The sequence below is a fragment of the Barbus barbus genome, assembly GCF_936440315.1.
Source record: "Barbus barbus genome assembly, chromosome: 6".
NCBI classification, from domain to species: domain Eukaryota; kingdom Metazoa; phylum Chordata; class Actinopteri; order Cypriniformes; family Cyprinidae; genus Barbus; species Barbus barbus.
In genome coordinates, this window is record NC_136734.1 from 31,464,438 (window position 1) to 31,480,309 (window position 15,872).

Genomic DNA, 15,872 nt, shown 5'->3' on the forward strand with positions numbered 1-15,872 from the left:
GCTGTTATTCCCACAATCCCTTGTGCGATCCTGCCACTCATCTCCCATATCAAATTAATTGAAAACGGCCGCTCATATCCACTCGCTCAACACCAGCATACACATACGGTCAAAGAAACAAATAAATTGTTTCTGAAACACACATTAATACTTAGCAAGCATCATTTTAACAACCGAAGTCCTCACCTACATACCTTAAACTGTGATCAAAGTTACAAAAGGAAAACATCCATGACTTAACAGCTTATTTTCATAGGATGATGATGAAGGAACAGATAAAGTAGTGAAATGACGTGCAGTAATGAAGGGGAGAAAGTTAAAAGCAGACAGACGGGTTGAATGGGTACCTTTGATGTCAGCCGGGCAGTCGGTATGTGTGTGGACGTGAGGGTTACGGCTGTTAGAGAGAGCTGACTGGAACTGGAGCTCTACTCCCAAGAAACTCTGCTCGATACAGCAGCTGCAAGAGAGAAACGATAACACACACGAATCAAACACATGTGATGGGGCCAATCCACGCAGCATCATTAGGTTTATTTACATATTACAACTGTGAGTCGGTGCGACCACACACTCCCCCCTCAGGGTTCAAACTGAGAATATGAAGAGCCGGGATGCGCGGCTCTGGATTGTTTACTTCAGAGTTATAAATAGTTTCTCTTCTCCTCATTACAGAGTAATGCCCCAGCATTGTATTTACTCATAAGCATTCCACAAATTAGGGTGCGCATAATGCCGAAGCTCTATTCAGGAAGGAGTTTGGTCGGAGATGTGGTCTGGTGGGACACGTGCAGTGATGCTCATGCAGGTGACTCCTTCCATGCTTCCCTATCATTTTGTCTCAGTTACTGCTTATAAACTGGTAAGAAGGCCAAAAATAAACAACTAATGTGCACTGATTTTGGTTTTTCTTCAGCTATGAATCTTCAGTTTAGCAGTATGCTCAGTTCATGCAAGGAAAGCACAGGCATCAAAAACTGGATTTCTGAGTCAAAATCATCTGAACATCAACATCAGAATCTTAAAAGGCAGACTGACCCAGGCGAACCCATTTAAAAACTTGAAAATTTGTGGTAATATTTTCATTTCGCTATCGTATTTTCTTTATTTCTCTATGATCTTTGTGCGGCACTGCAGAGACTCAGGGGTAATTTCTGAAACTCCTTCAACAAAACAATTCTTCAACACGCTTATTCTTATTCTGCTAAGGATTACAATATCTTTCCCACAAGGGACTCTTCTGTGCTTCGACTTCAAGGACAGACATGCTCAAAGCACCTTGGATTTGTGGGACTGACATCAAAGGTGAGCTAAGTCGGAATACATTTGTTATCAGGTCCCTCTTTCTCTCTGTCTGAACTGAGCTTACTGCGTTCAGAGCAATTGTGTGTTGTGTTAAATCCATGTCAGCGTGCAGCTAAAATGTCTGCAGTTACTTCATGTTAAAGAATATAAACAAAGAAGATGTATGTGTCACAAAGTTTTAACTCTCATGCTCCAAAACAGATTTATTCTTACAGTACATATGACTCCTTTCTTATTAAAAACAATAAGAAAAAGTACCATGGAATTATTTTGCCTTTTTGGATATTAACATGTTAGTGCCATGATATTTTTTTCAAGTATCCCGGAGAACCATGTACTGTATAAACCATGTTAAACGAACATAGTATTTATTCAGGATAATGGTATAAACTATAGTACCTCTCACTCTACCATAAAAAGTGAAACTAGCTGCCAAACCATAAGTAATCAGCAAAAAACTAATCAAAGGAAGAGCATGTTTTGCTTCAACTAATAGCAGCTGTGGAATACAGTACTCTCTCATTAGAACAACCAAGTTGATGATGTCACACAATTTATTTTCTGGGCTGGAAGACTGAAGGCATTACCAAAGTAAAGAAGAAACCGAAGAAAATTTAATTAAAGGAATAGTTTCACCAAAAAAATAAAACTTCTGTCATTATTCACCCTCATGGAGTTCCAAACCAGCATGCTATTATTTTTATTTTATTTTTCCCTGTGGAACAGAGTAGAAGAAATTTTATACAGTCCATTGAATAGGAGCAATTTAATGAATTAAGTGAGTCTAAGTGACAAAATGTTACTGTGCTCAAAGCTTGTATGATCAACTGACATTAATGTCCAATTCTCTATTAACAAACCATTAACTACAACTTTTGCCTCAATAAACTCCTTATTTGCTGCTGATTATATTTAATAGTTAATAAGGTGCAGAATATGAGCTTTATAAATATTAATAAACAGCAAATGTTAATAATACGCATGCTAATAAGCAACTAGTTAATAGTTAAAATTGGTCCCTATAGTAAAATGTCACCAAATATTTTTTCTCCTTTTTATTTGTTTAATATTTTTATTGAATGTATAAGTAAAGACAATTGACTGTATCTAATAATCCACCTCTAAAAAACACCAGTCATTAAAAACTTTCAAAAAATCTGATCTCAACATTTGACAATAAAACTGCATTTTTTTCTACATTTACTCCTTAAAAGCACAACATAATTGAATGAAAATACAGTATTAATGGTTCTAGCCAAAACTGCATACGTCTTACAGAAGAACACTGTAGCCAGAGCAGCTTCGTATCTACAATTTTTTTATGCGCTTTTACTCTTCAAGTCATCGGATCTAATTGTCATCCACTGCCAAAGTCAATTGCTCTCTAATGATAATAACAAACCCTCAGCTAGCAGTTGGTAACCTTCACACACCCTTCAAAAGCTGTCTTTTATGTTGCTTTGTCTTTTAGCAGTTCAACACTTGGCGAGACACTTCAAATATCCAATTGTCAGCTTCCAGCAGCCACGTATCTCTCACACTCCATCATACTAAATGTGAAGGAAACTTATTAGGCTACTTGGCATTGAACACAGCGGTTTTTAACCAATTATTCTGTCAAGGTCTTCACTGTCTTAGAGATTATTCATTCAAGGTAAATTATGTTTATTAAACAATTATTAGTTGTTAGAACTATTACTTTACCTTTTATCCAGTTTGTGTGAAGAACTATAAAAAATACATAATTGTTAAGTCCTTTTCAAGGTACAGAATAAAAAAATATCGGGTTTTGAGTTTATGCCAATAATTAAAATTCTGGCTCAGTGAGAATACGGTGAAAATTATGATGTTTTCTATATTTTGTTCATTTGTTGACTACTAGTCCAGCAGCTTGTGTTGCTTCATCATCATCTTCCTCAGTGCTGAAGTATTTCTGTAAAGCATGAACATTTCCGGAAAAAAATACACTTCTGGTGGATTGTTGTGACCTCATATACTACTTCATACCATCAGGGTCTGAAATCATCTTGCTGCTTTAATTGGAGGCAAAACCAGAGACACGTTGTGTTGAAATGCCCTTTCATTCTCTGCTGCCCACAGCAGGGCCAGGATGCTAATTGAGAAAAGCTACTGAAAATGACTACCTATCATTATTAGACCTCTCAAGGTAGTGATGATCTTCTGAAGTGGTTCAATTTGCAAGCCACAAGTACTCAAGACCAGCGTGACCTTTATAAAGCCCCCATTTTTCAGCGAAAAAAAAAAACACTTCAGAACTTTACATAACTAATCCTTCAAGCATCCTTCCATGGAATGATGAAAACATTAGTTTGAAAGCTTCAGGAACAAGGTTTTAATGTGCAAATCAGCAGCCACAGATCTGCAGGCAAAAACAAGTCTCAGAACATGATTCTTTCACCATTTGGAGCCACGCTTCTTCAGTGTTAAAGCCCATCATGTTTAATAAAAGGTCATTTGGCCATGCCTTGCATGATCCTCTGACTTTTGATTTTTATTACCATAAATGACCACGTTTCAGCAGAAATATCAGCAGACAAGAAACATCAAGTCATCTGAGTCCTAAGACCCAACTGAGTCACAGTTGCATCCAAATAATGAAATTGCACGGGCTCATCAATTTCGCCCAAAGGCATCTCTTACAATGCTGAAAATGTCACCATTCTCCTTGTGGAGTGAACGTGCACATCCATGGGCAATGTCAACCTTTTACTGACAGACAGAATGATAGATAAATAAATAGAACTATAGATGGACTGAATGATGGATGGGGAGATGGAACGACAGAACAACAGATGAAATGAAAGCACAACGAGAGAGAGAGAGCCTTAACCAGCAAAAACTAATTGTGCATTCAAGTCTAATAGTCATACATGATCTGGATAAATAAGATCTACTTCCCTGATGGAACTTTTCAGAGTTTTCATGGGCCGCCGAGCTGAATAAAAGATAAGAGGATCAGAAAATTACCAGCGCCCTAAACCATGTACTGATCAATTATGCAAAACCTTTAGAAGAAAGACAGGAATGATGCTCCTCTCTAATCAAAAACCTACAATTGAACACAATTCAGAATCTGATTAAAGTGAAAATAAAGGACAGAGAGTGAGAGAAAGAGAGGAGGGGAAAAAATGTAAGAAGAAACAAACAGGCAAAGAGGTTTGAAAAGCAGCTTGAGGGGTCTTTGTCATGGTGCTAATGGGAATTAACCACTGGAGGTTATTACTCGCCTACTTAAGCATTACAGGTGCACTTGTATTAACATATTAAAAATTAGGGCGTTCTAATAGCAACAGCAGTTTCGTTTCAGTTTAATTCAGCTAAAGAACATTAGCTGTAGTGCACACTTCTATTTGATGCACACTTTAGATCAGCTCTGATAAATCGCTCTCTTTATATATGATATTACAGATGAAATTGTGAAATACAAATAAAAGGTTCACTATGATTCAATTAGATTTTTATCATTCAATGATTAAATTAAAACATAGGATCTAAACAAATGTAATTGATAAAAATTAAAATTGGGAAAAAATAAAACAATTTAGGAAAAATAAAGGAATTTCACAGGACCCAATATGATAAAACAAGGCTTAAAAAGATCGTGCTCAAACATACAAGGGTACAAAAAATTAATTAATAAATACATAAATGAGTACAAAACTATGACATAAGCCCGATTCGGACAGTAATTGTTTCTCATATGGACGTCTGTAAAAATAAATTTACATATCACCTCAGTGATAAAACTCATGGATTCGGATGGCGATTTATTCACAGTGGAGAAGCGAGTCCTGTGATTGTGTGCCGTAAATAAAATTAATTTTATCTGCAAACTTATTCTTATTATTGTGGAAAATGTATTATTATTCCAAGCATATTTTATAATGTATAATCCTATTTATTATTTGATTATTTAAATCTCCCTTTTAAAAATAGGAAAATACGCGCTAGTTGTATATAATTATACGCGATATATATCCGTTTATAATACGCATTTTAAAATTGTATTACATACCTGTTGCTACCATAATAAAGACCCACTCTGCTCTCACTTGCTGTGGTGGAGCAGTTATGAAGTGTTGTTCTTTTAAATACTTTCCAGCATTTCAGAAATAAATAAAATGTGTATGCAAATTACACCGAAGTACAACAGTTACCGTACGGTGTTCGGGAGTGTTCAAAAAGGGTTTAAACGCTGAATTTTGAATCGACTTCTTCTTGTAAACTCAGAGATGTGGATTCGGACGGCAATTAAATTACCACACGACCTTGGTGTTTGTCGAAAAACAGTAGGTAATTTGGCCGGGGGTGGTGAGAGAAAAACACAGACGTCCTGGATTTGGACGACAATTAAATCACCAACTACCTCCTGTATATGGTGAAAATCACTTACGTCCCCCTGAGAAACAATTACCGCCCGAATCGGGCTATATATGCTCAATATCATGAAGTAGAAAACATACGTTCACTCATGTATTTAATGAAGTCCTACTCACTTGATGTTGATGTGATTTTGGCAGGTTTTAGAAATCTGCTTGAGGCCATTATATTACATCAGGGGTCTCCAACCCTACTCCTGGAGAGCTACCGTCCTACAGATTTCAGCTCCCATCTCAATCAAACACACCTGAACCAGCTAATCAATGTCTTCAAGGCTACTCTTTAATTTCAGACAGGTGTGTTGGAGCAGTGTTGGAACTGAAATCTGCAGGACAGTAGCTCTCCAGGAGCAGGGTTGGAGATCCCTACATCTACACTAAAGACAAGACTGTTTCCAAAATTATTGAGTACCTGTTTTTCTGGTTTAAAAAGGGGATATTTACAGACAGTCTGGCAGTTTTGAGTTGTGTAATTTATTGGCTTCGAGATGACATAGGAATAAACATGCTGAGACCACTTTTTCTCCTTTCTTCACATAACACCTCCTTTATTAAAAATCCTCTTCATGGGAGGCTCAGATGCAATTCAAGGGATACTTTCATATTCAATTATTTGGGCTCTGCCTTCCAATTCTGAGAGATGCTCAAGAGTGGAGTCGAATAATTAAATTCCTCTTTCCAAAAAAATGTTCAAAAGGAAAGGTGTCTTTAATAAAAACCCATTTTTCCTTATCTGCAGATAGCTGCGACACAATTACTTCATGCTGCACCATATCATAGGGTCTATCTTTTGAGAAATGGGTCTAAAAATGTTGGAAGCAGCTGGCAAACATTGTGACTTTACTGAAATACTTACAGAACCTATAAGAACAATACTAAAACCATACTGATCTGAATTAAGCTGTTGTAACAAAACTACAGAGCATTACATATGCTTTATCAGAGACCATTATATCAAATTATGCTAGGAAATAGGCAGATAAAGTATTAATGTCTGGTGCCTGGCCCTGGATTTCTATCAGGAGTTTCAAACTGTATTTCCCCACCAACTCTGTGCGACTGTGATGAGGGACAACAGCTTTTGAAGCCAAAAGCTCAGAAAAAAAAAGAAAGTTGAAAGAGAATGAAGGTAAGAAACATTAATATTGCATCAAGATTATTTCATGCAATGGCTATGAGGGATTTTGTCTCAGATGGTGGAAAGTCATTGGGATCTTTATGGGGAAAAGACAGCGATAATACGTGATTATGTGATACGTTAAGACATTATGTGTCTGACTCATCAGATACTCAAGGACAAGTCAGATTTCATCAGCTAATGGCTGAGTGGGCACACAGTATTTGGGGTGACCCTGAGTAGTCGAAGATTCAATGCTTCGATAGGAGGAGCCTGATTCAACTACTCTTACAGTCGAATATTCCCTTCACAGTAAATAACTTTAATACCCTTTGCATCATGGGAATTTTCTGTGACGTCAGACCCCACATACAGAATGGCGCCATTCTATTAGGTGGTTTTATTTTCCTCATTTTTTACATTTGGATTGACACGATTTGCCCTACACCGTGACAACAACGCCACAACAGCTTGGGACTGACTACACTGGATGTTACATCGCTTGTAATGATTAGAAAATCTGTTTTTCCTTCATGTCAGAAACAGCACGAGCGCTTGGAGTACTACTGTACGTCAGAAATATACCAGGGCATTACTTTACTGTCCGCATCCACTGTAGATAGTATATATAATGGGTTCTATATTGTTTTTTTATGGAGTCGCACCGCACCATTCGCGTCTGAAGCAGCGCCGCAGGTTTTGCCTGGGGATGAACCTGCAAGAGTGGAAGAGTTCCGGAGAACATCTGCACTGTGTCGATGCACCTTACGAGAGAATAAGACCTGCAAGCAAGGTAAAATATATGTACGTTTGTCTGTGTGTTTGTGTCAGATTTTTGCACATCAGTGTACCTAACGTTAGTAACATTTACCCATCAACATGGCAGTAGCAAACTTTACTATGCAGGGCTCAACGCTTACTTTTCTTTTTAGGAGCGCTTGTGCTCCTAATTTGAAAAATTTTGGAGCACGGTCAAAAATTTAGGAGCACCTTCAAATCAATAATCAGAAATTCTGATAAAAAAATTAACCTTCCCATTTCAGTCGCATTGAAATGGTCGCACTGTAGAGTCCTGCTATGGTAAACTGCGCTGTAGTTTCAAATGACTTTTGTCAGCTTATTGAATTAAGTTACCGAATTAAAATGATATTTAACAAGGAACGTTTATGTTATATTAACATTAGGTTAACTAATGTGAAATTTTGTTCAGGTGTTAGTAGTTAATGTTGGCCAGTAGCCTATCGAGAAAATAAAATCGTATGTTAGCCAATTTAAACAAGTTTTATGGCTAGCTGCCTTTTCTAGTTTTAGAATTAGTTTGTTATAGTTTTTAATGGAATTTAATATTTACTGCATTTTTTTGTATTTGTGTTTTAAAGGCAACTGCAATGAAGCATCAAGAAAGATCTGTGGAATAGAGGCTGACATTTTTTCGTGAATCCCACGGGATGGGAAACAAAATCGCTACGAATCACGTGATTGGGACGGGACAGAAAAAAATGCCAGCGGGAGTGGGCGGGTCTGGGAATAGTAATTAATTCTGAACTCAATTCTAGTTGCCCTGTCTCTTTATGCTCTCCTCCTGTTTGCTTTGGTGTGGTTGGTTAAGTGAATGACGCAGTGCGTGACGGACAGATTGTTAACGGCTGGTCTATGTGGTTGGTAATATTCAAACGCTCACCTATCATTCATCGACCTCAAATATGGCTTTTCATCTGAAAGATGTATGTAGTAACAACTTTACATGGCCGCTCAATATGATGTTACCCTAGAGAAATGTGCGCTATTGAAGTGTTTGTGTGGAGAGTGGAAGCTGAATAGCACGCTCCCTGCAGGACAAGTGCCGGTGTGCTCACTTGCTCTTAAAATCTCCGTATAATTTTTGGTCATACTGATAAAAGTAGCCTAATACATCTTTCGAATCTGTAAAGACTCTACGTTTATTTGTGTGCACTCAGAATAACAACGAAACGCTGCGCTTTAAAGCAAACAGGATGCGCTTTAGGTCTCGGTGAACTTGAGCGAGAAACTTCGAAACTCCGTTTTTGAAAAATATATCTATAGACAGTGAAATGTCTACTTTCACTACTTTAAAAAAAAAAAATTCCAAATAGAAAATGTGTGTGTTAGCATGGATGATTCACATGAAATGTAATGTGTGCAACACTGTGCATGAGCTGGCTTTCAGTTCAATATAATAACAAAAAACTACATTTTGGGTTTTTATTCAAGGTGGGCACGCTGTGATCTGTACTATATTTTTACTGTAACTGACAGATTTCGGCCAAAAAAAAAAAACACGGGAGTGGGAGGGAATGGGAGTCATTCTTCCAGGAGTGGAACGGGACGGGATTTTCCCCCAGTTTTTTCGTGGGATTGCGACGGGACAAGATTTTTTTGGAACGGGAGAGGTTTGAAAATCCACTCCCGTGTCACCCTCTACTGTGGAGCAGACCAGCCACCCTGAAACTGATAATTCATGGTAACCACTACGATATACAACCATAACAACTATGGTTTTGAGAGGTTTGTGTATTCTATATGAGGTTTGCCTTTTAAAATTGCCATTTCTATTTCTACTTGTTTTTCAGAGGAGACATTTCTGTCACTAACCAAGTGGATGGTGAGCAAAGGTGGTGGCCATGTTTTGGAGCAGCACCTGGGTTTTGCAGATTACTATGTATTCATTGGTTGTTTGTCTTTTTTTCCCCATTATGTTTCTGTTGCCTAAAGATTCTTTGTGAGGATAAATCCAGAAGACACAACATAATGCACTGCAAAACGTCCTAAGACAGGAGAAATGGTGAAGATGCATTGTTCCAATGTTGGAAGATTGTAATTTTAAGTGTTATACATGCCAGTAAGTGTTGCCAGCAAGTTACTGTAAAACCCTTTGAAATGTCTAACAGAGTAGGGTATAAATGATTTCAAAACATTTCAGCCGATTTATATATATATATCGTGTATTAGGGTTGTGCCGACAGAATCGTGTATCGACGATAGTCAGCGATATCGACAACAGCAAATGTCTTTTGTCGAAAGTCAAGACGATATTAGGCTCAATCTCCTATAAATGTAAAAAACTACTATTATTATTATTATTGTTAGGCGGCCTATTATTATTGGGCTATCAAATTGCCCTGCTATTTCACCTGCGTGCCGCACTTCACACACACGCGCAAATGAAGATTAAGGCCAAAGTATACTTCGGCCGTCCACGTGCACACACTGTCCTTATTACGCAATTTTTGTCATCAAGAGGGCTCGTGGGACAGTCGCGCACCCCGTCCGAGTGCAGGCAATTTAATTTAACTTTACTCCAAAAATATGAACTTACCTGAAAATACTTTTATCTTTAACATGTTCGTTTATGTCCAACACAAACTACTTTTGATTTTCACCTTGATTTATTTTTAGACTGATAACTTCTGCGCCGATGCAGCAAGCTCGTAACAGTAGGACGTGTGGTCCTAGTGATGTATGGCTGCTGTATCCGAATATGAACTAGCTGTTTTAAATAGTTTTATATTTAACATGTTAGTTTTTCAGTATGTTTGAAAGTATATTATTTCGGTTATTGGTACTTCCAGGCTCTCTCTCTCTCACACACACACACGTGCAGTTTAAAATCACCAAATAGTTTTGAAATAGCCCATGCCATTCAGCATGTGCAGTTTAAAACAGAAATGCAGAACATTAATAACTACTGTCATATACATAACGTTATAATGAGAGCACTATTGTAAAAATGTTGTGAATTCTTAGGGTTTCACTGATGTTTAATATTAACTATCTTTTAATCAAAACATAAAACATTTTCCCTGTGTGTTAAGGTCAGTAATTATGACAGTAATTATGAAGTAATTATGACTCAAGTCTTTTTGCCCCCGCCCCCATACATATGATTCGACTATTAGTCGACTAGAGTTGAAAATTCCAATTCAACTATGAAAATCGTTCGTCGGGGACACCCCTAATATATATATGTATATCACGTTAACGCATTAATTGACTAGCACTGACAATTATTTTATCTTTTATTATTAGGAAAGTCTATTGCTCACTGGCTCTGAATACACTTAAAGACAAACCATGGGACACAGGAGGGGTGGGATGTTGATCAGTACTGGCTTGGGATGGGTGCCATCTTGCGTCTCGACCAATGAGAGCATTTGGGGTAGGCCTAAGCTCACATGAATGCTCCCGATAAAATTATTTAGGCTAAGCATCAATATTCACAAACCACTGTTTACCGTTATTTTTAACAGCAAAGAATGCAACCTGCTTGTAATCACGACTTCATAGGTGGGAAATAGGAAGTTTCCGATAGCACGTGAAGGCAACAGAGAAGCTCTCTCGTTCAGCACAGTGGAGTGCATCTTTTTTTTTTTCACTTTATGGTTTCTTATTTTGAGTCTTTTAGGATGCAGTAATACAAGGCCCTCTCACAATATATTGCTTTACAGATCTTTCGCTTTTGCCGCTCAGAAATGTTTGTGCAATCATGCTGCACGTATCATAAGTTGCTAAACAGAGCGATCACACTAGTCAAGCAAACCAGACTTTGGGGGTCAAATGCACTCGGCCACGGTTAAGATTGCCTAGTGTTAGTACACCCTACTAACACTCTCCCGCATCCCGCACATGCGTCTCTACACGCCCGCACCCGCACTCGCCCATCAAGTGTTGTCCCACGCCGCACTCTGCATTGGGTCCTGCGATCCTGCAGGTCTCTACTTGGAAGATGCCTGTTATAATGTTAAGATCGAGGCTTTAGACTCAGAGCATAACTTGTTTTTCTATAACAAACTATAAAATATTTTCAATAAAAACGTTAATGCCCTGGCAGTGGCAAATAGCTTGTTTTATTTCATTTGATTACAATAATGTTTTAAGTTGAGATTTACAATAAATATTTTAACTGCTATTATGTAAAAGGAATACTGCTGTAAAAAAAAGCACCTTATTTGTTTAAAGTGTTTGCAAACCAAATGTTATTACACTTTTGTTCATATAGCAGTAGCCTACTTTTAAATGAAAAAGTGCACAATACACTACTTTTGCATGCATTAAATTTTGTGCATAATGCGATTAATCACGATTAATTAATATTACTGTGTAAAAATGTCTTTCCGGTCACTTTTAACACAATTTTGATCAATTTAACGTGGCCTTGCTGAATAAGTATTGATTTATTTTTTAAATAATACAACTGAAAATACCACTTTGCATCATAGAAATACATTACAGTTTAAAATATATTAAAACAGAATAATTTATTTTAAATTCTAATAATATAAAATCACACTTTTACTGTACTGTATTTAATATCAAATAAATGCAGCCTTAGAGAGCAAACAAAACTTTTAAAATTTTCATTATTTCAAACTTTTGACCAAAGTCAGCTAACATGAAATAATATTTAGAGAAAAATTCAAAGCATAAATTAATCTTAATGTTAATAAAAAAACATAACTGTTCATTGCACACACACACACACACACACAAGTTAAAAATATCCAAAGTTAAATTAATTCCTTTGCGATAATAGCAGGGGAACTGAAACAACAGCCATTAATATTTTAGCCTTAATGCACCAGTAGCTCTCTATCTCTCTCATTAATCTATTCATCCAGCTATGCTTCTCATATCGAAATACAAATTAAGTACCTCAATCAATCATGAATACCATAACAGTTCAAGCTATGTACATTTCCATTACATATTATTATACCTAGGGCTCATTTCTCACTATTGGCATGAAGTATTCAGACCTCACAGTTATTTCAATTGCTAATTTACAGGACATTCTTTCCTTCACTGCTCCCCATGAAGTTATGTGCATTATTAAAGACTCCATTAGATAGTATCAGAACATCCCATCTGAACTTTTATCCCCACTGGCCTCAGCGATGTGTTTGTCATACAGGCTGGTGCACTGACCCAGCTGCTCCGGGGGCATGGAGAGAATCACTCACACTCCAGTGGAGGACGCCGTTATCTGGGTCAGTGCATACCACATTCAAAGCACACTTGTTTTGCTGTTTGGGGGGTTACGCTAACAAGGCCTGAGGGATGGGTGGCTACAGAAATGGAATAAACACACTATATGATGGCGCAGTGGATAAGACACATGCCTTTGGTGTGAGAGACCCGGGTTCGAATCCACTGTGAGACACCAATATGTCCCTGAGCAAGACACTTAACCCCTAGTTGCTCCAGAGGCGTGCGACCTCTGATATATATAGCAATTGTAAGTCACTTTGGATAAAAGCGTCAGCTAAATGAATAAATGTAAATGTAAATGTAGTTGAGGCCTGGTACAATGTCAACATCAAACTAAAAGGAATACAGTTGTGGTCAAAAGTTTACATACACCTTGCAGAATCTGCTAAATGTTTATAATTGTAAAAGTATAAGAGCTATTGTAAAAATGTCAAACATTTTAAAAAGAATGTGCAGGATTTGGAGGATTTTTCTGAAGGGCAGTTTAACAGATCAGGACTCAAATAACTATGACAAAATACAAAAACAACTGAAGATTTACAAGTTAGTACAGCAATAATTTTTATAAAATTTTTATAAATTCAGCTATTATTTTGTCTTGTGGACTACATAATGAAAATACACATCAGTGACATATTTTCCAAGGCAGTACTAAATAAAAATAAACAAATAAACAAGAAATATATACAGTGCCCTCCAAAGGTATTTGCACAGTAAAGACTAAATTGTTCTGTTGGCTGTGGAGTCAAGACATTTACAAATATGATTAAAAGATGAATGAGAGACAAAACTACAGAACGTCACATTTTATTATTGGGTGATTCAACACATAGATGGTTTACCAGCTAAGAAGTTCAGCACTTTTAGAGTTTAATTCCTCTATCTGATGTGAGCAAAAGTACTGGAACAGTTGCCTCACAGGTGTTTCTAAGTGATCAGCTGTGTCCTGTTGCATTAATTCTTCAGATATTAAAAGCAGGGAATGTGTCGTATCAGTTATATCCATTACTTCTGAATCTTGCATTCGATTATGGCTCACACAAACCAGGATGAAGATGAGGGAGCTGACTTTGAGAGAATAGCAAGCAATTTGGATGCTAAAAGAAAAGAGGAAGTCAATTAGAGCTCTAGCAAAAACAAAGGGCATGGAGAAATCAAGAGTTTGGAAACCACCAGCGACACCAGCAACCAACAACTACCTGATCGGCTGAGAAAACAACAGTAGTTGATGACAGACAAATCATAAAAGCTGTGAAAATTAACCCTAAAAGACATGTCTGTAAAATCACCAACAACTTCCAGAAAGCTGGGGTGATGCTCAGACAAACTACTGTCCTCAGGAGACTTTGACACAGAATTACAGATGCTACACAGCAAGATGCAAACCTCTGACCAGCACCAAAAATAGAAAGGCAAGATTAGAGTTTGCAAAAAAGCACAAAGGTGAGCCAGAAGAGTTTTGGAACTGTGTTTATGGACCGATGAGACAAAGATGAACCTTTATCTAAGTGATGGGAAAGCAACAATGTGGAGAAAAAAAGGGAACTGCAATGATCCCAAGCTTACAGCCTCATCTGTAAAGCATGGTGGAGGTGGTGTCATGGCATGGGGATGCATACTGCCTCTGGAACAGGCCCTCTCATTTTTATGGATGACTTAATGTATGATGACAGTAGCAGAATTAATTTGGAAGGGTACAAAACCATCTTGCCTACCAATATTCAAGAAAATGCCACCAGATTCATTGGGAAGTGCTTCATATTGCATCAGGAGAATGACCCAAAACACCCTGCCAGTTCAGTCAAGGAATTTATAAGGGCAAAGAAATGGAAAGTCTTAGATTGCCCAAATCAATCTCCAGATTTAAATCCGATTGAACATGAATTTCACCAGCTGGAGAGGAAAGTAAAGGCAGAAACTCCCCAAAACAAGCAACAATTCGAATTGGCTGCATTAAAGGCTGGGAAAAGTATTTCAAAAGATGAGACCAAGAGTCTGGTGATGTCTATGGGTCACAGACTCACTGTTGTGATTGTGCGCAAGGGATCTGCAACTAAATAATAGCTTTTAATCTTTTATATCTGCCTTCTGTTCAACTTTCCCAATACTTATGTTCACATCAATGAGTGGGATGAACTCTAAAAGTGCTGAACTTCTTAGCTGGTAAAACATCTATGTGTTGAAACGGCTAATAAAAAAATGTGACATTCTGTAGTTTTGTCTCATATTCATCTTGTAATCATATTTGCAAATGTCTTGACTCCACAGCCAAAAGATCAATTTTGTCTTTATTGTTCCTATATATATATGTGTGTGTGTGTACATTCATATATACATATATACACATATATATATCTCTCTATCTCTATCTATCTATCTATCTATCTCTATATATATACACACACACATACATATATATATATATATATATATATCTATATATGCGAATGTTATTTTTCACATCCTTTTGGTTCTTCATACAGTGTACTGCTTTCTTAAGCATCAATGAATGTTTCCGCAATAAATTAATGAATGTTAAATCAAGGTCATTCTAATTCATAAAAAATGCAAATCACATGCTCTATGCAGGTCCTCCTAACAATCAAAAGCCTCTTTGGTCTAATGTAAACACACAGACAAAGCCAGCTGGAAGTGCACACATTTACCTGCACAGTAAGTGGGAATGAGAAAAATTACATTTGTTAATTATGGAAGTGTCTTGCTCTGGTTTACAGCACTGCATTTTTATGTCTGTGTGTATACAATAACAACTGCAAATCCCCTGTGGAGATACTGCCATAATTAAATCCCACCGTGATGATATTTCTATTAGAGTTTGGAACAAACCTGCTGGCTAAATCAAACATTACAAAAACTCTGTTAATTATCCCTTATGAAATTACATGTGATGAACAACTGTTACCTGAGATATTAAACTGGAGGGCCATTTCTGAAAACAACAAAACCCTGACTGCTATATACGGTCAATGTTTCCTGGAGTTCTTGACAGCTATAATACAAGAACTGAGCACAGACACATAGTA

General features: G+C 37.2%; 1 protein-coding gene across 11 annotated transcripts in view; it reads right to left on the reverse strand.

The window, feature by feature from the left end:
• LOC306870898 (splicing regulator ARVCF-like) overlaps window positions 1–15,872 on the reverse strand; it is a 201,784-nt gene that overhangs the window by 120,801 nt on the left and 65,111 nt on the right. For all 11 annotated transcript variants that reach the window (XM_079418461.1, XM_079418453.1, XM_079418459.1 and 8 more), the window contains exon 2: window positions 348–460. The gene's annotated coding sequence lies outside the window, so the exon portion shown is untranslated. The remainder of the gene's footprint in view (window positions 1–347; window positions 461–15,872) is intronic.